General features: G+C 59.9%; 1 protein-coding gene across 4 annotated transcripts in view; it reads right to left on the bottom strand.

The window, feature by feature from the left end:
• Positions 1-22411, bottom strand: part of Tspan18 (tetraspanin 18) — a 154156-nt gene extending 131745 nt beyond the window's left edge. The window contains exon 1 of one of the 4 annotated variants that reach the window (XM_076847076.2): positions 22182-22411. The gene's annotated coding sequence lies outside the window, so the exon portion shown is untranslated. Of the gene's footprint in view, positions 1-5331; positions 5353-21260; positions 21444-21960; positions 22107-22181 lie in introns of those variants that run through there. The other 3 variants (XM_076847078.2, XM_076847077.2, XM_076847079.2) reach the window with 3 other exon arrangements.
• Positions 22412-23632: the final 1221 nt, after the last annotated feature.

The raw sequence follows: 23632 nt of genomic DNA, 5'->3' as shown, positions 1-23632 counted from the left end.
CAAGCTGGGAAGGCTGCCTGGAGGAAGCTGCATGGAGGTGGGAGGGAGAGGGCCGGGCAGTACAGCCTCCCCCTGGCTAGCTGGGCTCTGCTGTTTTCCACCCAGAGTCCTCCCTCCCGTTCCCCCTTCTTCCCTCTCAGTCCATTTGTCTCCCTCCTCACACTCCCCCTCTCCCCTTCCTCCCTGACCCTCTCTCCACCTGGCTCCCCCTTTCCGCTCCAGCCGCCCTACATCTCTTCCCTCCTCCTGGGTGCAAGGCCGACATTTCCAAGTCCTGAGACCACAAGAACTCTTGCTCTTAGGCACCACGAAGGGGCAGTGTCCCCAGCCAGACCACGGGGGTTTGGAGGTGGCCCTGCCTGGAGCCACCTCCCCACGCGCAGTTCCAGGCCACAGAATCCAGACGGGGCCCCTGCCAGCCGGATGCATTGTTTGTTGACAGATAAAAGCTCCAGCAGTTTATGGCTCCAAAGCTGAGCCAGGGCTTTGTTTTGCTTTGTATTAAATTAGCCAGTGGGGGGCTGGGCAGGGGGGCTTGAGATGGTTCCTGCTGCGCCCTGCAGCGCACAACCCCCCGGGCAGCCCTTAATGAAGCTGCTGAGGCTGAGCGCATCCAAGTCTCCCTGGCACGAGCCTCTCCACCTGCGTTGGTCTCGCTGGGGGAGGGGGAGGGGGAGGGGGAAGGGCAGAGGGCGGGGCTTCCCATCCAGCCGCCCTGCCGCTCCGACCACCAGCCTCCGTTCTGGTCGCTAGACTCCCAATCAGCCTCCTAATTGTGCCCTTGGGTCTCAGTGGGGCAGAGGTGGGGCGGGTCTTTCCAGTTTTGTGGGGGAGCCCGGGGTTTCTCCCCGCGTTTAACTGAGCTCAGCCGCGGGCTCTGGATGCTGCCAGCAAGACCCCTGAGGGTCTGCCCAGAGGAACTGAGCCATTAGCTCTCGGTGACTTGGGCAGGGAAGGCAGGGACTGTCCCAACCCCATAAATTGGCTCTGGGGCTGTTCACTCTCAAGGGCTGACAGCAATTACCTCCTCCCGCATCCCATCTGCTGGGGGCTTTTCTGTGCATCAGGGCACAAAGTGCCAGCCTGACCAGTACCTGCCTGAGACAGATGCGGCCAGGCCTCCCGCTGAGCAGGAAGGAGACCGCAGAGCCCTGAAGCCCTGGGTCCTGCTGTCCTTGGGCAGCACTCTACACCTGCTCCCCTTGGTCCCCCCTGAGAGCACCTGCCATTGTCTGAGGGACAGGGTGACGAGGACAGTCCCCCAGACCTCCTGTGCACCGGACGTGGTGCTTCCTTCCACCCTGCAGGGCTGTCCTAGCCACGTGTCCATCTCACAGGTGGGCAAGGCGAGTCCGGGCGCATTTGTGGAACTGCCGGCTGGTGAGCCGCTGCTGGAGGGACACACTTTCTAAGAGGCCAGGCGCCCTGGCACAGGAACCAAGGCTCAGAGGCCACAGGCCCCGCGTGCAGTCCCAGAGCCACATGGGCCAGAGGCAGGGCCAGAGCCCGGGATCTAGTCTGCATGCAAAGCTGCCCAGGGCAGCAGCCTGCCGTCCAGCCGGCTTGGGGGATGCTGCGAGCACCACAGTGTCCTGCTCCCAGGGTGGGGACACCTGGGGTCTCAAGGGCCTCAGGAACAGCCTGGCACTTGGTTAAAGAACAGAGACTGGCTGGGGCTGGAGTTGGCCTTGGTGCTGGACTGTGTCTCCACGGTCCAGACCTTGAACTCCGCGGGGACACCCTGTGCGGTCTCCAGCATCCCCAAACACGTGTCCAAGGACGCGCGGCCTCCGGGGGAAGCTGTGTTTAAAAGCCACACGACGGTAATAGAGATGTTCCCACACGGCCACCCGCCGCTCCGAGGCAGTGAAAGCCGAGAACGTCACCGGAGTTGAGGGAAGGGCCAGCCCCGCGGCCACTGCAGCTGCGGCCTCTGCTGGGCTGTTAACTCTGACCTCACCGCCACAGCGGGCGTGGAATCCCGCAAACCGCACCCCAACTCTGCATAACCCTTCCCTGCTCCAGTCCGTGTAAATATATTCTAATGCAGAAAAGGGTTGCTGGGGAGGCGGCCTGCGGGGACATTAGCATTTTGATGGGCTTCCCTTCAGCGGGAGCAGAGGGCTTTAAAATTCATAGTGTGCAGATGAATCCTCCCAGTCCCGCTAGCCCTCCCCAGCGGAGTGCCAAGAACTTCTTACCCCTTTAAGGACCTTGACTAAGAAAGAAAGTTAGGAACCCAGAGAGCAGAGCCGGGTCAAGAGAGACCCCCGAGGGAAGAGACCAAGTGTGTCCCAACAGGATTAAATGGCAGAATCGGGACGGGGTTGGTATAAAGGCCGCCGTGCTTGGTGGGGATTGGAGCTTCTTTGACTCAAAGAACAAGAAGTTCCGGAGAGAGGAGCCCCTGCCTGTCCCTAGCAGCACGGCTCATCTGATTGCAAGTGACAAAGGCCAGGCCCCTTCAGGTCCTGGCTCTCTGGCTCCTGGGCTTCTGGGAAGTGAATCACGTGCCCGCGGATCTCATGCTGGGACTCGGGCTCTGGAGGCCGCTCCGTGCAGCCAGGCCCTGACTTCCAAACCCTCGGTCCAGTCGGAAGTTGATAATTACAATGAAGCAAGCTGAGTGACCAGGGCGAGTCCTAGGCACTGCCTAGGGACCCTGGCAGGAGGTCGGGACAGGCAGAGAGGACACCTCGGCTCTGGAGGAGGCTCCTGGTTCTTCCTTGAGCCTTGATTTTGAAAATGTAGTGAGCCGTGAGGTGTGCGCCATTTTCTAGACACAATCAGAGAGAATATCACGGATTCTGTTAAGAGAAAGGATCCTGGGGCTGGGGTCGTGGCTCAGCGGTAGAGCGCTCGCCTAGCACATGCGAGGCCCTCGGTTCATAAAAATAAAATAAAGACATTGTGTCCATCTACAACTAAAACAATGAAATATTAAAAAAAGAAAAGAAAAAGGATCCGAAGCTGGGCTTAGTGGCACACGCCTGTCATCCCAGCGCATGGGGAGGCTGAGGCAGGAGGATTGCAAGTTCAAAGCCAGCCTCAGCAACAGTGAAGTGCTAAGCAACTCAGTGAGACCCTGTCCCTAGATAAAATACAAAATAGGGCTGGGGGTGTGGCTCAGTGGTTGACTGCCCCTGAGTTCAATCCCTGACACCTAAAGAAAAGAAAAGAGAAAGAAACATGACATGGAACTCAGGCGGGGAGGGAGGAGAGACTTCTCACCATCTGCCTGGAGCCCGCTGAGCCTCACTGAGCACCGGGGATTCTAGAGGAACGCCATTTAGTGTGAAATGGCATGTGTACTTGTCCACGGGTTTTGGCTGGTTAACAAAGGAAAAAAAAGACAACTGCGAGGTTAGGGTTCCTCTACCAAATACAGGGCACAGACGGAATCCGCTCCCAGACCCTTCCAGAAAAGCTCTCCCAGCTTCCTCCTCCTCCAAGTCCCTGATCCTCTGATTCTTCTCAGGACACGCGACTGACTCCGTCATAACTGACGTCAGTCTGTGACCTACATTCTAGATTTATAAGCAAGTCCTGGTTTTCATTTTTTTCTCCATTTTACTGGCAATTCACGTCTCTCGATACATCTCTCGATGCAGATGCGCACACACACGCACGCATGCACACATAAGCGCGCACACACACACACACCACGGTCAAAGAACACAGTTTCACAAAGTGGATCTTAAATCTAATTGGCTTCATCAGCGATTCATGAACCGGGCGGGCCCCGTCTACAAAATGGGAGGCTCTCTCTGAGCAGAGAGGGCCAGGGTGGGGAGGGGGCTCCGACGGTGGGAAAGGTGCAAGACGCAGAGGCAGGGACCACAACAGATGAGCCATTTTCCAGTTAGTCTCCTTACCCTGCGGCCTAACGGTAGCCCGTCTGGGGATTTTGCTGTCACCTTGCACCTGATTTCTTTCAAGGCCAGATCTTGCCGATAAGCAGCCCGGTTTGGGGTGGCACGGAACCTGAGCAAGAGGGACTCCATTCTGATGGGCCTGGTGGGCCTGGGGCAGAGCTCAGTCCGAACAACCACCTCCTACATTTGACTTAACCTGTGTCTACACACACACAGCACAGGGCCGGGAGATTGGAAGGAGATATAGGCAAACGTTATCTTTAGGTTGTTGGCACATAATCAGAAAAGGAAAAGGGACAAACCTTATTTTTTAAACGTGCAGACACTTCCCAGGATTCCCCCAATGAATCAGCCATGTAAATTGCTTGCACTTTTCTAAGCCCCATCAGTCACTCTCCACTCTGCAGGTAAGGAGGGGGAAGCTCAGCGGTGGCCCAGATCACCGAACCCGGCAGCCGCACCAACCCCAGAGCCTATGCGCTCACCCGCCCTCCCAAGTGGAAAAGGAAGAAATAAACACATCTGCTGGCTGCCAGGGTCGGGCTTGGCCAAGAGGGCGTCCCCACCCACTCCCAGAACGCCCTGTGCTGACAGCAAGCAAGGCCCCGCCAGCCTGGAATCGGACTCACACGTCCCTCCCCACGGCCAGCCCGCAGGGCGCCTTGGCTCTCCAGCCTCCCCTCGCCACACGGAGACAGCGGGCACAGCTGGGCATTGGCCAGTAACGGGCAAATGTCCTGGGCACTTCTCCACCTACTCTGATGACGTCCCAGGCTGTCACTCACAGCCCTGACCCCTCTCTGCCTGCACTGGGATCCAGTTTAGGAACTACCCTTTGCTCTATTGTGATTTTATTATCATTATTTCTTTGCCTTCAGTGTATTGGGAAGGGCCCCAGCCTGGGAACCCCAGGGGACACAGGCTCTGCCTCTAACTCACTGTGTGGCCTTGGTGAGGTCACCAGGCTTCTCTGAGCCGCGTCACCTGGTCTGTAAAATGAAGGGACTTTGACACCCAGCCGCCTTGGATACCCATCTTTGGCTGCTTGCAGTCTTTGCTGGGGTGTTTTATATGCAGCCCACGTGGACCCCACCCCACCCGGGGGGCCCTTGCCTATTGATTCTTGGGAACTCTCTTCAGTGGCAGGTCACTGCTGGCTAAATCCATGTGGAAATCAGGTTTTGAGGAAGAATGTCACGTGGCCTGCAAAACCAAATCAGGGCAGGGGCTGCACAGAGAAGAGTCCTTCCTTCAAACAGAGCCCCCGGGGCCCCAACCACCTTGTATGGGTGACCCTGTCCCGATATTTACTTCTTTACCGTAATCAATCCTCCTGGGTGTCTAAACACCTGCAAATCCAGGTGGGATTCTCTGGGTAAGTACTGTGTTTCCCAAGCTTCCAAATGAAAAGCCCCATTTCTCTTGCTTTACCAATAGACATCCATCCACCCTTTACCTGTGACTCCGGGGAAGAGAGGAAAGAGAGTATCTCAGAAATGTCAGCCACTAAGGAAGCGTCCTTACCAAGACACATCTCGAGGAGATTAATTGAGATCAATGGCCAGAGGAAACCCAGTGAGTTCCCTAATAAAAAGGAAATGTTACTGCCAATGGGAATATTCTAGTCCATGTGCCTGCGTCAGATCCCTGGGTCAGCTGCCACCCCTTCTGGGTCTCGGCTTCATTACATGTCACCTAATGGCCTGTGATCGTCAAAGGGGGTTCCCCAGGGTTCCTCCGGGTACCAAAGCCGAGGAGGAGTTGGGGAGAGGGACCAGCCCCTCCCCCCAAGTTGGTTGTGACAGCCAGGATCCATCTTGGGCAATTTCCTATCGGGAATCCCATTTGGAACTTTCTTGGAGTTCTGTGGCCGCAGGTCAGGTTGAACGTCACCCGACAAAACCCTCCCAGGTCCTCTGCACGGTGGAGTTTGGACCCCAAGGCGCTCTGGTGACCAAACGGCTCCTGTGAGAAGGCATCCCGGCCGCCCGTGGACCGTGTCCCTTAGGGATGGACCTCTAACTCTGGGCTGGTGCCCGCTGTGCCAGGGAGCAAGCCCACAGCCCAGCAAAGGGTCAGTGGAGAAAGCTCGGTGCGGGCTCAGGGAGGGTGCGGAAGTGGCCGCGGCACCCGCCCCAGCCCTGGGGCCGACTGTGCGGCTGGGTCCTCTCCCAGGGCTTGAAGGGGGGACCTGGGCATCCGAGCATTTGGGAGCCCGCCCGGGGCGCCCAGCAGACTCGAGCCCCGCCCCGCCTGCAGCGCACGGCCAGAGACGTGGCCAGGGAGGGGCAGAGGTCCCCAGGCCAGCGGCCTCCTCCTATCAACGACTCTGGGCGACGACGGCCCGGGGAAGAGGGACGATGGGTCTGGAGCAGCGCTGGCTGAAGCCCGGACTCCTGCTTTAGACCTGGGCTTTCCACCTGCTGGGTCCCCTCGGGCCCCTCAGGACTGCACGGCTTGGTGGTCCGGAGCTTAGCTGGACCCTGGTCCCCCCAGTGCAGAGCCAGCCCGGCTCTAATCCACCGTGGGCCGATGCTCCAGAGTGCCATCCTACACAGATGGCCCGGACGTCACCTGCCAGGCTGTGACAAGGAATCCACAGGATGCCATGCGGTCAGTACTCAGTAAGGTCCAGCCCTCGTCCCTGGGACGTGCCGGGAAGAGGACACACCCAAATGAGCCAGCTCCTAATGGGCCTGGGCAGGAGACCAGGACCCCTGCGTTTCCAGCCCTGACCACCCCGCCACCAGCAGGGGGCAACGTGACGCTGCGTCTGTTTCCCCTGATGCTTCGGCCTGCCTCGGTTTACCCCCTGAGAAGCCAGACAGCCCACGGCGAGGATGGAAGAGGGGGCACGGAGAGGAAGGAGGGACAGACCCCAGGGGGGCGCCACGTCGCCTCGGGGGTCAATATGAATCACCACCTGACCTTCCAATTTCATCCCGACCTTGTGCTAATTTCTACCGCGAAATGAGATGACGTCTTCAGACCCAGGAAAGGCTAGGAGGGAATCCAGTTGGCACACAGTCTGCCTAATGAGATCAAGTCCACCCATTGGCAGAGCCTGGGAATCTCAGATGCAGAAGGAACCTTGCCTCAGAGCATCTGCGATATCCTGCAGGAAAGGGATGACCCCTCTAAATGTACAGAGAGCAAGGAAACCAAGGCCCAGAGAGGTTGAGTGACTTGGTCCATGTCACACAGCCATAGAGCCTGTTGGTAAAAGAGGCAGAGTGAGATCAGTTCTCCTGTCCTACCTTATCTGCTGGGGATAAGGGAGGGAAGTCCGGTGTGAGAATGAGTGTGCCAAAGGTCTATGAGTGTGCACCCTTGAGACATCTGAGGCAGAAGGGGAAATTCGGGGCCACCTGAGGTTCCGCCTGCATCTCAGTTGGGTGTGAGAAGATGACTGTGAATAGCTGGCAGAGCAAATGAGTGAGGATGAGTGCGCAAGAGTGGTGTGAGTGTGCAAGAGTGGTGTGAGTGTGCAAGAGAGGTGTGAGTGTGCAAGAGTGGTGTGAGTGAGCCGTGAGTGAGGAGAAACCCGTGTGCTAGGAGAAGAAGGAGAGAGAGGGAGGGGGACAGAGGAACAGCGTCTGGACCATTTTCAATTCCCACAGTGGAATAAGTCAAAACAGATTGTCGGAGACCAAGGGGCTGATTCAAACCACATCCTTCCCACCAAGTCCAGCCCCAGGGGCCGGCTCACAGCCAATCCACGGCAGCGGCAGCCTCATGGCCACTGTCAGGACTCTGAGCACAGGTGGAGAGCCAGGCCAGCACAGTCCCCTCCCTTTTTCCAGATAAGACCACTGAGGCTTAGAGAGGGACGTCACCTTCCCCGCTCCCTGGTTTCTGGGAGGGACAGCAGAGACGTGGATGGCCAGCTTCTTGCTGGGAGCCATCCACCCGGGCAGGGCTGCTCCTGACAGCTGTGGGTGAGGGGGAGGCAGGCGCCAGGGAGTGGTGTGTTCCCGGGAGCCAGCTGTCGCACGAGGCCAGGCAGACGCTGGCCGCAGAGCAGGCCTGGCATCCCCACCAGACCCGCAGGATCGGCTGCAGGAGCTGTGTCCCCTCGTCCCCTGGCCTGGGCGCCTGACAGGAAGGCGCTGCCCCGGGATGCAGACCAGCTCTGGGTGCACGGGGGGGCCAGGGAGGGGCGTGACGCCAAGGCCACAGAGACCAAGTTTCCACGTCCCACCCCAATACAGCACAGAGAGGGCGTGCCCAGGTGGCTGCTCCTGGGTACAGGAGGGAGCCCCCCGGCCCCCAGCCGGCCCTGCAGGTGGGAGGGGGCTGTGCACTTCCCAACCACCATCTCTCCCGACCCTCAGACGCTCTTTGAAGTAGGGGCTGCTCTTCTGGCTTTCCAGGGGGTAAACTGAGGCCCAGAGACTAAATAACTCACCAAAGTCACCAAACAGCGCCTTCAGGTGCAGCGAGCCTTGAGCCCCACATGTCCAGGCGTCCTTGTGTCTGTCTGTCCAGCTCACCCGACACCCACTGCAGCCTTTCTCCCTGACAGGGTTGGAAGTCACGGAGGGTGGCACTGTGTCACGAGTCCCCATTTCAAGTCCAAATAAGGACCCGGAAGCAAAACGGGGGGAGTGCAACAGGCTTCACCCAGAAAGGGAACGGTGCTGCTCCCCCCAACCCACTGTGCCACACGGGGTTCCAGGCTTCCAGAACGTTCCTCTGTGGAGAAAAGCAGAAACCCCGCGTGTGGGTCTCATCGCCCGCTGTGCCACCCGAGGAGAAAGAGCTTTCAGGTTTTCTACTTCGTTATTAGAGTTTCTAAAACTGGACCTGGACCTGAAGGTGTTCGTCTCAATGACTGTCCCCTAAAGGAGCACACAGGTACCACCATGAATGACCAGCAGCATCCAGGAGGCCCACGTGGCTCCTTCCGGGCACCCCACTCCTGCCCAGGGGTAGTTTCCATTGTGGCTTCTGCCACCATAAATTTGACTTTGAACTTCACATGAAGAGAATCTTGCTGTGTGTGCTCCTTCCTGTCTGGGGTCTTCTGCTCAGCCTCGGGGTGCTGAGATTCCCCCAAACCACTGCCACAGCTGGGGCTCATCCATTTTCTTTGCTGTATACTATTCCGCGGTGGTGGGCTCTACGGCTCCTTAACCCACTCTACTATGTGTTCACATCTGAAATGTTCCAGTTATTACCTGTGGGGAGCAATGAAGCTGTGACCATCCTTACACATGCTTTCTGAAGAGCATTTATGGGTTTTTCTGTTGGGCAGATTCCTGAGAGCAGAGTTGCGGGTCGTGGGCTCCATGTTTGGGCTCAGGTTGAGCTGCGTTTCTTGCCGTGTCCATGTTAGGTCAAGTTCAGGTTTTAACATCGCGCACATTGATCAAAACAGTCCTGCAGCTCCGATCTGGCCCACTCATCGCTGTTTGGCCTCCTGGGCCTGAGTTCGGGTCTTAGCGGCTTCAACTCAGAGGAGACTCTCATTTTGGCTGTGGTTTCAGAGGTTCAGTCTGAGGTGGGCCGACTCCGTGGCTCTGGGCCCAGGGTGAGGAACATGATGGTGGCGGAGGGCGGAGGAACGCAGCTGAGGAGGTGGCACCAGGGAGCAGCGAGCCCAGAGAAAGGACTCCACTCACCAGGGACCAACATAAACCCCAGGGACACGCCCCAGTGGCCCATCTGTCCAGCCGTACCTACCCCACTCAGGTCGTAGCCTCCTGACCCAGTCGTCCCCCTCTGAGCGTCGGGCACTCTCCCACACAGGGGTTCGGGGACGCCTCCCATCTAAACCAGGTCAGGGGTCATTCACTTTGCCACTGGCCGGATCCTGTCCCTAGGAGCTGACTGGACTCCCCAGGTTCACACAGCACAGCGAGGCAAGTTCCAACGCCCTGCTGTGTACGGATGAGCCAGCCGAGGCGTTCATCATGGACAGCAGCCCCACGGAGGGCCATCACTGAGGTCCTCCGTCCCCAGATCAGTGACGGAGCATCCAGGTCCCAGCACCTCCCGTCTATGCAGCTCTCTGGCGCTCCCCACCTCTGACCACAGCAGACATCAATAATGGATGTTGGCACGCCTTCCCGCTGAGCTGGGAGAAAGCAGCCCATCTTCCCATCACTGCGCTCGAGACAGACCCTACCAATCAATCAACTGTGGATCTGAGGTGAAAAGCCCCAGCCGCCCAGGTCCTCAGGCTGCTCCCGCGAGTCAGCATTGGCCCAGGAAACCGTTTCCTCCGGCGGCTCGGCCCCCTCACACCCAGGGTGGTTTTACGAGAAACAGGGAAAAGAAGCCAACCCCAGCCGGCCCTCCCTGGAGTGGACTCCTGGGGCCAACCCGGGCAGGAACTGGGCAGATCATCTGTCTCTGCCCCGGGGCGTTTCTGTTTGTGTGCTTTTGGTTTTGTTTTGCCCTGGGTTTTGCAGAGGGCAAAGGAACAGGCCCAGAGAGGACTAGTGCCTTGCCCAAGGTCATCCAGCTCAGAGCGGCAAGGATGGGACTTGCACAGACACCCCCATTTCTAATCCAGGACTCTTTCCCCACGCCATGGAGTTTCTCAAGACCAATTAGGAACCCCCAGAAAAGTCAGAGACGTGCCGGGGCCTTGTTCATCTCAAGCCGGTCCCATCTGTTTTGCTTCTCCCCGGCGAAGCAGTCAGCAGTGGAGCTGGCCGGGCCGGCTGCCCCTGGGTCTGGGCAGAGAGCAGCAGCTGGCTCCTGAGCTGATCTGGGCTCGCCCCGGTGCCACTGGGGTGGGTGATCTGACATTTCTCAAAATCGCCCTTTTCCCAAGTGATAATGCACTGAAGCCAGGGAGGGCCCCCGTGGGGCGTCCCCCGTGGCAGGCCCCTGTTGTCTCCCCACTTCCTGTCTTTATGAACGTCGCCAAAACCTCACAGCGCTTCCTGCTGCAAATGGAAGCCAAGCAGCCCCCTTCCCCTCCACCAGGCCAGATGGCTCCCTCTTGCTCTCTTCCCCTCACTCGACGCTAGAAACTGCTTTTTAATCTGTGAGAACTGAACGTTCCCCAACATCTGCAGCTCTGCCTCTGCAAAGCCACGGTTAGCAGAATGTGCCCCAAACTGGGTCCTCCCTTGGGAGAGGCTTGATCTTCCATCCAGAGTCCTGGCGGGTGCGGAGTTGTGAGGCGGAGGAAGGGGTGGGACTCTCCAGATGGCCGCAGGGTTGGGGTGTCCTCTGCTGCCACAGGAAATGGCAGAACAGGTGTGATGGGAAAGTGTGGGGAATTCCCAGCTCGGGCTTAGAGGGTCCCATGGGGCCGCCGACTCCGGAGGGAGGCCCTGTTGGCCCCGCAGAACATTCTAGATGTTTGGATATCCCTGTCCTTGGCCACTGCACACTCGGCTTCACAGGGATGAGGGATTTAGTAGGCCCTGCTCCCACCAACCATGGCGGGGCTAGATTCCACTCACCATGGCCTGGCCCTAGCGCCCAGCACTAACCACTGCACCACAGGGTTCGTTCTCGTGCTTACCAAACCCATGGTGAGGGTTTGGTCTCATCTTGCCACTCCTCACCCCAAAGACATCGTCACCCTCCCTTACATCCCACAGGACTCTCGGTGACTCCCTAAGGCAAAGGTAGGGCCCAGCAGCATCCAAAGAGCGGCCTGTGTGTCCAGAAGTCAGCAGCTCCGAGTCCTGCCTGGGGCGGGGGAGGGTGGCGCTGCCCCTGCTCACATCAGAGGCCGGCCAGCGGCACCGGAGCAGGGCCTGCCAGTGCCCAGGATTTGGCTGTTTTCTCAGCCCCTCCGGGTCCCGTGGGGCGATTCAGCAGGTGGCCCCAGGAGGCTGAGGGCAGGGAGCACCGTCCCTCTGCAGGGAAAAGACGGCAGCTGCCCCGGGGAGGTGGGGCCTGCTAGGCCCCGCGTCCTCCAGCAGGACCCCCGCCACCAGAGCTGGCAGGGTGGCAAGGATGGGCCCAGATGCTGGAGGGACCGCATGTCTCGGTGGCACCAAGCCCCAGTCACCCACACAAGGGCTACCTAGAGCACCAAGCACCGAGTCCTGAGGTGGCCCTGAGGGAGGGACACAGGGGCCTGGGACCAGAGAGACGCTTGGGAGACCTGAGTGGTGGGAGCCCGGCCCCTGGAGACGGATCCTACGGTGGGCACGACCAGGCGTGGGGTCAGGGCCAGAAGTCAGTGGTGCCCCTGGCAGCTGGACGGGGCGCAGCCTCCGGCTCAGGTCTGCAGTGAGCTGGGGGCAGGGAACAAAGAAAGGCCGAGAGCCCGCGGCGTGGACAGCCGCTTCTCCACAACAGACCTCAGCAAGAGTCCCCTTCCAAGAAAGGGCCTGGGCCTGTGCTGGATCAGAGGAACCTGTCCAGCGTCCAGTGTCCCAGGTCCCCTCTGCCTGCTGGGCGAGCCCCCGACTCTATAACCTCAACGCCTCAGGCTCCCGTTCTGTAAAGTGGGGCGACAGTCCACTCCATGTGAACCACTGGGCAACAATGACACAGAGTGCGTGGGTCTGGCGTCCTCATGGGCCACCCCGAGTTTCTGAGGGAGCAGGGGCGGGGGCTCCCTGGCCCCATCGGGTGAAGCACTAGACCCTCTCTCTGGGGTCCTTTGTTTTCAGGTGGGGGACCGAGGCTTAGATGGACAAATCACTTGCTCAGTATCAGGGATGCAGCGGGCGAGGGGCTGAGCAGGATTGGAACCCAGGTCCAAGGGACTTCAGCAGCTTCTCTGCTCACAGCCCCCATTCACACGGACTTTGCAGGACTTTGCAGCCACCAGGACTTTGCAGTGCTGGGCTCCAACCCAGGCAGGGCCTTGCACATGCCCGGGAAGTGCCCTGGCATCGAGATGCCCGCCCAGCCCTACAGCTGCCCCCGGATGGCTTTCCTCTAGCGGGTATTGAATGGTAGTCCCAGAAATGTGCCCGAGCTCCCGCACGCGATTTTATTTAACTATATCATTATCATTATTATTATTTTCCCCCAAAGACTATCAGTGAGGCCCTTTTTCTTTATACACAAACACACACGCGCACACATATGCACACACACACGCGCGCTGTTCTCAAACAGGTTTGAATAGACCTTGGTGAGTGGCCGGGCTACCTAGAAACAAAAATTGCCTGTTATTTAAATTCAATTACATAGCAACCACATCTTTAAAAGAATATTTTTATTTGAGCTCATTGTGCAACAAATCATCAGACACTTTCTTTCTTCAAATTACTTTGAGAAGGAAAAATTATCAAATGAAAGGGAGGAAATGTCGGCACATCATCCCCTCTATTGAAGCTCCTGGGGATGGAGGGCCCCTGTCTACTCTAAATCTATTTCAGCAACATCCTCTCCCATCAGCGGCCACACCTGGGCTTTCTGAGCACTTTTCTCCAGGGATATGAACCTTGGGGGTCATGTTCCCCTTTGTAGACTCCAAGGGGAGACCCAGGAGATGTGGAGCAGGAAGGAGACCCCAAGAACCATCAGCCCCCCACTACCCCAACAGGGAACCGCATCAGAAGCTCACAGGGCTCTGAGAATTGGTCAGAGCCTAATAGGATCACGTCCAAGGCTGGAAGTCTCTGGACTCCCAGTCCAGTGCCCCCTACCCCAGCATTTGAAGAATAGTGGGGACAGGGACTTGCAGGTGAAGTCTGGGCTGCAGCCCAGCACACCCCCCGCCCCTCAATCTGATTCTGTGCTTATCCCAGGGTCCCAGGCCTCCTGGGAGCAACACCCCCACACGGTCTCCAGACACAGACAGGGAAGGCCCCCCCCTGTCCCAGCTCTGCCCCCTTACAGCACCAAGGGACCCCCAGCTGGGCCCTGCAGGACACGCAGGCCAAGCCTCAGGCGCCTGAGAGGCCATGGTGGACCTTGGCTCTGCAGCCCGCTTTCCCAGCAAGAACCCCTGGGGAGCAGAAAAGAGCCACAGCAACCCCTGGTCCCAACGTCAGGATGAAGTCGCCCTCCACCTGACCCGCGGCTCTCCCTCCAGGGGCCTCCCCAGGGACCCCAGGCTCTCCAGACTGCACACGCCCCGGCCCAGGACCTTGAGAGACGAGAGGCCAAGACCTTGTCTGTGAGGAACAACGGGGGAAGGGCAGGGGCCAGGGAAAGGCCGGGGAGCATCAGAGCCTGAGCTTGACCACTCAGGGGACGACTCCGCGAGGGCCCGGGGGCCTGCCCAGCGGCCCACAGCCCGCCAGGCTCTTCTCTCTCATCCACGATCTACTGGCCCTCAGATCCTTGCTGGGGGCTGCCGCTGGAGACACGGGACACCTGAAGCCAGGCAGGTGTGTCCGTGTCGATACAGAAGGAACGTGTCACACGTCACACCAAGTACCCAGGACCCTCTGAGCTGAGACGGAGGCCCCGAAAAGTAATTTGTCAAAGCGGGGGCCACGGTCCCACCCGAACTGGGATGTGAACCCCGGCAGTAGCTCTCTGAAGCTGCAGGCCTGACCCCGGATGGTGGGGGGCTCCCCGGCCTCCGCTCCACATGGGGCTGCCGCCTGTCTGTCCACCAGCCTCTGCCGCTGGGCACCCAAACCCTCCTAAGGGTGGGCTCTGGGGCTGAGAGTCATCATTAAGCCCTCTCAGGGCTGAAGAGGTGCCCAGGCAGCTGCCCCTGGGAGAAACAGCCCAGTCTTTCCAAGTTGCAGTGATTTCTGAGGCTCACGGTAAACCCGCGATAAATATCAAGGAAGACAAGTGGGAGGATGGGGATGGGGACTTTCAGTCAGTCCTTTCAAACAATTTTTTTTTTCTAGAAAACATACTTATTTCCAATGGGTTTTTAGTTCCTATACATTGATGTTTCTCTGGGACCGTGGAGATGGAGCAAAGATGGTCAATAACGGCAACCAGCCAGGGCCTCGCTGTTGGCAAAATGTGCTTGACACAGACATGAATCTCCTTTGATGCTAAAAACCAGGCTATGGGAGGTGCAGACTGAGAAGAAAACTGAAACGTAGCTGGATGTGGTGGCGCGCGCCTGTGATCTCAGCAGCTCAGGAGACTGAGGCAGGAGGATTGCAAGTCTGAGGCCAGCCTCAGCCACTTAGTGAGGCCCTCAGCAACTTAGCAAGACCCTGTCTCAAAAATCAAAAGGGCTGGGGATGGGTCTCAGTGGCAAGCACCCCTGGTACCATTCAAAACAAAACAAAACAAAACAAAAACCTGAAATGTGGGACGGTGGCTTATCAGTCACTTACTAGTGGTGTAGGCTTAAGAGCTTAGGCAAACGGCGCCACATGTCTACACTGCTTCTCTCGGTGATAAACAGGGCAGTAGCAATGTCACTCTGTTACGGGTCGAAGTGTGGACCCTAAAAAGAGATTCCGAAGCCCAGCCCCCGGCACCTGTGAATGTGACTTCATTTGGAAACAGGGTCTTTGCAGATGTCATCAAGTCAGGATGAGAGTGTCCCATTATGATGGTGACCTCACAACGAGAGACAGACACACAGAAGAAGAGGAGGTCAGAGGTTGGAGGGACACTTGCAGAGGCCAAGGAAGGCAGAGTCACCGGAAGCCAGGAAGAGGGGGGCAGGGAGTGCCCTAGAGCTGCCAGAGACCCTGTCTGCCCCCTGACTGCAGGGTCCTGGCCTCCAGGTCTCTGGGACAGCATCCCCGTTGTTTTCACCCAATCTGCGGTACCATGTCACAGCAGCCTGGGAAACGCCTCATGCCCGGCCTCCGAGCACCGCCCAGCTGCTCCAAGGCCCCAGCTGGGCGGGGGCTGCAGAAGCGGAGATGGTGCAGGTTTGACTGCGGTGTATTTGAGGGACCCACGGTGCCCGAGTCCCAGTCATAACTGGTCTCAGTGCTTCCCGGGAATCAGGAGTCAGGCTGTCTCCTCAGCACCTTGCTGGCAGCTCGGTGGGGGGCTTCCCTGTCCCTGGGGACCAGTGTCCACCATGGCCAGGCGGAGGAAGGCAACCTGGGAGCGCCCACCCGCCCCGGGGCCCATGGGAGGCATTCCTGTTCGGCTGGAAAAGCACCCCCTTCCCCCCACCGCCACCCCAGGCTGAAAAAACACAAAAACCCAAAGAGCCCAGGAGCCCTGACAGCGCGGGCCCGCCCTGCTGGAAGGAACCCTAAATGTCAGGCAGCAGGTGGCCGTGGGGCTGCTCCCCAGGAGGCTCTGCACACTTGGCCAGCCAGAGCACACTGCAATCTGTCCCAGCAGGAGAGGAGCCACATGGGGGGCGGGTGGGTGGCAGGGAGCCTGGCTCACAGCATCCGTGGGCCTGGAGGAAGCCTGGTGGTGAGCTCGGAATCCTTCTCCCACTTCACGCGGAGGCCACGTCCTTCCACAGGACAATCCAGCCTGGGCCGCGGGAGGGGAGCGGTACCTCTCTGGGCCTGAGTCCCTTGCTGGCCCCCTCTGGCCTCTGCCCAGGAGATGCCTTTGCCTGGGGCGGCTCTTCCTTATGACCCAGGTGGAGAGGAGGCCCATGCCAACTGGACACCCAACACTGCCCCAGGGGCTTGAGTCGCCGCCCACCTTCCCCACTGCGCCCTTCTGCAGAGAGACGGAGGCCAGGGTCCCCGACTGCACCTGGCCATGCTTCAGCCACCAGGAAGGAAGGGCCGAAAGCCCAGGCTCCCGCCACTCCCTGCCCAATCGCACAGGGGCAAAGAACCATCCGGGCTGCAGGTGCCGACCCACAGCTGCAGAACCCCCCTGTGCTTTGGTGGCCATCCAAACACACGTTCCCAAGGCAGTGGGGGTCGGGGATGGGGGCAAATTCCTGTGGCTGCCACTATGAATATCTGAGAGGATGGCTCCTCTCACCTCAGGCCCCTGCCCTTCCATCTCCATTCCAGAAAGTTCCTGCACCTTCCCTGCCTCCTCCAGCCCACACCACTGGAGCCTGGGAGGCAGAAACAGGAGCAGGAGCAGATCCTGGAAGAAGTTCTGGAAAAAGTCCTCAGAGGAGTAAGTTTCCAATAAGCCAAAGGAGGTCGCAGAGACTGGGCGGAAGGTCAAGGGCCCGGCGGTGCCCTTGACCTTGACTGCCCTCAGGGCCCGTCCACTCCAGGGTATTATAGGCACAATAATAACTTCCATATCCACGCTCTGCGGCGGCTGGAGAGCAGCCCGCCTCAGGAATTATCTGGAAAGGAAGGCCCCGTGTTTTGAGGGCTGATGACAGGCGGGTCTGTGCTACAAGTCTTGAAGGCATCATCCAAGTCTTCGACCGGCCCATGGAAATGTGTGGCCATGGTGGCCACCAAACGTCCACACACTTCCTAACATTCCCAGCCTCAGGGGACAGTTCTGATCACCGTCCTCCAGCCGAAGGACGGTCAGTCGGTGTGGCTTTCCCACCTCCCTCTTCCCCTCCTGCAGTCACTCTAATGCCACAAAGACGGCAGGGTTGCCCTCAGCCCGCTCCTGGAGCAACTGCGGGGAGCAAAGAAGTCCCACGCTGGCCCAGTGACACCATCAATAAGGTCACGCGCTGCGTCAGGCCCCTGAGACCTGGGGCCTGTGCTCCGCAGCTCGAGTTGCTTAGCTTCCCATGTTGCTGTTACTCTGATCCGAGGGACGAGGAGCCCAAGGCCGCACAGCACTGCAGAAGCCAAAGCAAGACAGAAATCCCCGCGCCCCGCGCCCCGCGCCCCGCATCCCGGTGCAACTTTGATTGCTTCTTGGAAGTACTCCGCGCCTGTGAGCAGCCAGGACCCCCAAACTCTTAGCCTTCCCTGTCCCCAAGGTGGCAAAGGACCGTATGCAGGGAAAAAAAGACGGACTCTCAGAAGGTGCCTGGACGGTCATAGAAGCAGGGCGGAGGGGCCACCCAAGACCCCGCGCAACACAGATCACGGAGTGACTTCGCTGATAGGTCAGAGAAAGAGGTCGGCCAGCGATTCAGCGGGGGCTGTGTCTGCCCATCCTACGAAGCAGGGTCCAGCTCCTGTCCCCTAGCGATTGTCCCCGTGAAGACCCTCGCTGGACTGTTCAGAGTGGCCAACTGCCCGGAGGGAGAGGAGGAGGGAAGGGCAGCCTGGCCGCTCATGACCCTGAAGCCTTAGATCACAGACCGGGCCCAGCCCAGGTCACCCAGCCAACCAGGGGCAGAGGCCGACAGGCGGGCCAGCCAGACACGAGGCAAAGGACAGAGCGCGGATTATTCATTTGAAAGTGGAAAGTGCTTCTAGGAAGGCGGCCTTTGGTTGGGAGGACCTGGGCGCTGTGGATCAGCTTAGGCTTATTATCTGCACATATGGTCTTTGCTCGGCGGTTAGGGACGGGAAAGAGGGTGGAGGGGAGGGACGCAATGTGGCCGAGCAGAGAGGTTCCCTCAAGTGCCAGAGATCCGGATATTTCAGTGACGTCAAGTTGGGCTTCCTGCCACAGGGATGGGGCCACCAGAAGAACAATTACAAGACTCAGAGGAGCCCCTCAAGGAGGCAGGGAAAAAAGAACTCTTCGCCCGTGTCTTCTACCCCATGAGCAAATGTTTTGCACACCCACAGATCCGTGGCCAGGATGATTGGGAAGGATCCAAGTTGATTCTTCCAATATTATTGTGTCATTTAAAAACAACAGTAATGATGACATCGATGATGATGAGCATTTATTGGGAATTTGCTATGTTCTGGGCATCTGACACGTTCTATCTCACTGACAGGTCACAACAGTCTGATGTGGTATACTGGCTCCATTTTTACCAGGTCAGCAAACTGAGGCACCAGAGGTGGAAGGGCCTAAGGTCACAGTATATGAATATGAAGACTCACCATCATCTGAGCCCAGGCTGTCTAACCACCTTGCAATGATTCTTCTAAAGAAAAAGGAGAAACGGACTCAGAGAGGGCTGGCGACTCTGTGGAGTTCACACAGCTCTATCTGGGAGAGACTGAAGGCTGGGACATGCCTCTCCTAACTCCTGGCTTAGCGACCTCTCCACTCCATTCTGTTGCGTGGATGGAAACACCCACCCGCCAGCGATGAGCTTGTCTGTGCTCCTTTTCCAGCTGTTGAATTCACTCGTGGACCCAGCCTCGGTGTGTGAACAGGAGCGAGGGCTGGATCACAAGACAATAAGACCCAGATAAAGCCCTGCTCTGCCCGGTGCAAACCCGGGGTCTCATCCTGTCAGTCTGGTTTCCTCTTAAAAAGTGGCTCGCTCGGCCCCCACTCATCAGATGGAGCGCTGATGCGGGTCCAGGGTGGCAGCCCGGGCAGCAGGAGGAGCCCAGCCTGGCATCTTAGCTCAGCGGCATCAGTTGCAGAAACGCCTGATCCACAAGCAGCCTGTGCTCCCTGGGACCAACGTGCTGGCTCCAAGCCCCCTCCCGCGGCTGCGTCCCAGCAGAGCGTGAACAAATGTTCCTGATTTTCCTTCTCAGTGGCTAATGAAATAGGCCAGAAGAGCAGCCCTGTGGAAAGGGAGGGGTCCTAAAATATGCCACCCAGCCACCTGACTCTTGCCAGGACAGGCATGCAGAGGAGGGTGGCGCCAGAGCAGCTGACGGATGGCATGGGGCTCCTGGCAGGAAGGGGTCCCCAGTATTACCCGTACTCCCCGACTGCTGAGCAGTTTATCCGCAAGCCAGAAAATGACAGGAGCTGGGTTTTGACTCTCCTGGATTCACCTGACACAGATTTTGCTGTGTTCGGGGCTGCGCCGAGCAGGGCCAACCAGCCAGCGGTGGCCCCCTCTGCTGGACTGAAGACAGGGCCCAGCAGGCCTGCCAGGTGCCACAAAAGGTGAGACTTTAAGTTGCAAAGGCCACCATCTCCTCAGCCACCATGCTCAGGTAACAGGCTGGGGAAACAGAGCCAGGAGGGCAAATAGCCCCCCACCCCCCACCCAACGCCACCCTGGCGATCAGAAGACTTGGACTTCAAACCTGTGGTCTCTCCCTGCCTCGGTTTCTCCCCTAGGTCCTGATCATCCCTTGCCTCATGCCACCTCCACACCTTCCCCTGCCCAGCACCCTGTCCTTCAGCCGGCGGTGACCTCTGACACTGCCTTCACCAACCCAGGGAGCTACTCCCCACGCGGAGTGTTTGAAGGCAGGGAGTCCTTCCTGAAGTCAGCCCGAGACGTCCCACACCCAGGTCCAGATTAACTTCCAGAAAGGGGCCTGCAGCCTTCATTGATCTCCTGCCCGTTCAGATTTGGGCGCGGGGGGGGGGGGGCATGGACAGCGGGCAGCCACCACTGAACACTCTGCAGAATCAGAGCCCCTGGCGCTTGTCTGAGCGTCTGAGCAAGACAGGGACGGGAGGCTACATCCCTCAGGGTCTGGGACAGGTGTGTGGGGGTGGGGAGAGGAGAGGACAGGCTGGACACAGAAGCTGCCAGACTTCAGGGGGCCCGTGCTCACACAGGCCCTAAGGGCAGGGCTGTTCCCAGGCTGGCTTCCCTGGCAGAAAAACAAGAGTCACTACAAGAAAAACAGAAGAAGCAAACTAAACAAAACAGAAAACTCCTTTTGTTTTTTGGACCCCCGGAAAGTCTTGAAGATGGCAGCCAGAGAGGCAGGACTGCCCCACCCTTCCCCTCTCTCCTCCTCTTCCTCCTCCTCCTCCTCCCCCTCCTTCATTCAAAATAGAAGTCCACTGGTCTCCAGGCAACTTTGTCCTGGAGCATTTTGGTTGCATCCAACAAAAAACTGACAGTCTAGTCAACAACGGACGCCACGTCCATCACCTTCCAGAGCGGGGGACTCTCAGGACACGGAGTGGGACAGGTGTACCCAAAGAGTGCATGTCGGAGGAAGGATCCCATGAAAACTTCCTCTGGCCACCGGGAGGCCTGGGCTAGGTGTGGGATTTGCTCCGGGTACTCTCCTGGGGTGCAAGGAGGAGGGTGGGAACTTGAGAGAGAGATGAGGCAACAGTCTCCTCTGTGTCCCTTCAGTGTCGTGCAGCCCCACACGGACAAAGATGACACTTTTCACAGATGCCCGCTGCTGGCTCACTTCCCAAGGCACAGCCACGGGGACTCGACACACCGAAGTCCTGAGGGAGGTAACAGGGACGACGGGCAGGGTTTCACCAGTACTTGTGAAATGGCCAGATGAATGCGCCCTGGAGACCCCAGACCTGAGGGGTGAGAATTGACCCCTGAGAGATCCAACACCTCGGCCTGGGCTGCGGCTCTCGGGCCCCTCTCCCGCCCTGCTCCTCCCCGTTGACTGCGCCCAGGGAGGGAATGGATAAGAGTGGCGCCACCCCAAGACCCCACCCAGCCCACACCTAGAGACCGGGCCAGATCCGAGGAACAAAAGGTGCCACTTCTACAGAAAGGACGCATTCCACAGTTTGGGTTTGGGAAACTTCAAGAAACCTCAAAAAGTGAACGTTCCAAGCCACGCTCTCCACGCCAGCTCCCTGCTCTCAGAAAGTTTCTTTCGTTTTTGTTTTTCTGGGGGTGAATGTTTCACTCACCCTTTGCAGACCCCCAGGAAAAAGCACCTCCTGTCAGCCGATCTGTCCTGTGATCATCGCGGCAGGCGAGTCTCAGGCTCGGGCCCCTCCCCGGGTCCGCTGGGGCGGGTGCCCGTGCGCCCTGGAGCCCAGCCGGCGGGCAGTGGGGCTGGGGTTCCGCGTGTCGCGATTTCAGCGCGGGTAGTGCCGGCGCTCGCCTTCCGAGGGAGAGTGGCCTGGCAGGGCGCCCCCTGGCGGGGACAGTCACCTCGCTCCAGCCCGGAGCCAGCGCGGGCGCGAACCGCCGTGGCCCGCAGCGCTCCGAGCCTCTCCCTCCACGCTAACCCCGGGAAGCCCGAGCTTCCGACCCCGCAGCACCCACCGATCCTCCGCCGACCCCCGCCGCACACCCCTCGTAGGGAAGAACGCGGGCGCGGGCAGAGAGCGAGGCGCCCCCGCCCTGCCTGGCCGCCTGGGACCCCAAAGGCGGCGCGCACTCAGTGCCCCGGCCGGGTCCAGCCACCTTCCCCACCGGATCCCCCTCCGGGTCTCTGTCCCTACCTGTCCTCCTCCAGGCTGGCGCGGGGCGCACCCCTTTCCTTTGGACACAGCCCTGGCCGAAGCCCGGAACCTTGAAACCACACCGGCCACCACCACCCCTCGCCACTCTCGGGAGCTCCCCCTCAGCCCCCGGGAGCGCTCGTCGCCGCAGGTACTGCACCTGTCCTGGGCCGTCTCCGGACAGGGACCCGGGCCAGTGCGTTCCCCGGGCCCCCTCCAAGGCGAGCTGGAGTAGAACTTGGCTCCTGGGCTTCCCGGGACGATCGTGGGACTCGCCTCCCGCCCCCAACCCCACGGGGCGGACCGCTCTCCCGGGGGTCGCGCGCGGGTGTCCCGGGGCCCGGGGACGCAGCGGCGGAGCGCCCCGCGGGCCGCGCCTACCTGGCAGCGGCGGCCGGACCCCGCGCCAACCCGCCGGCGGCCGCGGGGGAAAGTTTCCCGGGCGGAGAGCGCGCTCCCAACTTGCAGGGCGCCCGCTGCTGCCTGGCGGTGGCGGCGCGGCCGGGGACCCGCGGGCGAGGCGGCGGCGACGCTGGCTCCGGGCCGCGGCCGGGGCTCGGGCAGGGGCGGCCTCGCGCGGCTCCGCGGTGGATCGCTCGGCGCTGCGTCCGCCGCAGCCTGGAGCCCCCGAGACGCCGGCGGCAGCTGCAGCCGCCCGCCGCCGCCGGCCCCACCTCCAGCCCCGCTCCGTCCCGCCCCCTCCCGCTCCCGCCCCTCGCCGCCGCCTCCCGCCCGTCGCCAGCCGCCGCCGCCGCCGCCGCCGCCGCTCAGGCCCGTCTCCCCGCCGCAGCCTCGGCCTCCGCCTCCCGCCGCATCCAGACCCCGCTCCGGGTCCCGGGGGTCCCTCTGCCCACCTCCCCCGCCCCCGCCCCGACCCCGTCCCTGGCCCCGCCGCGCTCCCCGCCCTCGCGTGGTCTGCGCTGGGGAGGTCACCGGGGGAGTGGGACAGTGGCACGCCAGACCCGAAGGATTTATTCCGGGGAACTTTGACGCGGCGCCCTGGGCCTCCTCTGGGATGGGCGGGGGGGGGGGGACTCCTCCACGGCGACCTCGGTGGAGCCTGGGGAGTGGGTCCTCCTGGGCTTGCGAGAACGCGCGGCGACTGGGCTCCAGCGGGAGGAGGCCACCGACCAGATGCAAATGACTGGATTGCCGGGACCCACGTCTGGGCTGGGGCTTTGCGGGGAGCTGATCGTCTCTCCTATGCACTACTGCCCCAGCAACACCCCTCCCTGGCCCCTGACACATGACTTCACAGGGACATTTGACCTCTGGGCCTGCCCAAGCCAGAGGGTCAAAGCAGGCAGCTCGAGAGAGAGGGCTCATAATTGCCCAGAAGAGAGGCTCTGGGTGCCGGGTCTTCTTCCCTTGCGACTCAGTTCTGAAGCTCTGAAGGGTCCCTGGGGGTGAACCCTGGAGAGACAGACAGACAGACACACACACATGCACAGATGCACACCCTGCAGGAGGGCCTTGGCTAACTGATTCTCACTAAGGAGTGAGTGACTGATAGGAATCAAAGCCACTCCTGTCTTGGCTGTGAATGTTTGGTGCTGTCAGGCGTGGGATAGCAGGGTAAGGGGAGAGAGGCTGGCCTTCCGACTGCTGCTGCAGGAGGCTCTGGGAGGCCCCGTGGACACTTCAGGAGGAAAAAAGTCGACCTGAGCAAGGGAGCTGGTACTTGGGAGGTAGAGACCAGAAACATCAGAAGGAGGCCGGAAGGAGCCCCAAGGACCTGGGCTCCAAGACCAGGCCGGGGAGAGAGAGGAAGGAGGGCGGAGCAGCCCACCTGCCCAGCTGGAGGTGAGAGTCCAGGTCAGTATTCCCAGGCC

This window comes from Callospermophilus lateralis, chromosome 2 (assembly GCF_048772815.1).
Source record: "Callospermophilus lateralis isolate mCalLat2 chromosome 2, mCalLat2.hap1, whole genome shotgun sequence".
Classification (NCBI taxonomy): Eukaryota; Metazoa; Chordata; class Mammalia; order Rodentia; family Sciuridae; genus Callospermophilus; species Callospermophilus lateralis.
Note: the sequence above shows the minus strand (reverse complement) of the source record. Positions and strands in the feature narration are given on the sequence as shown.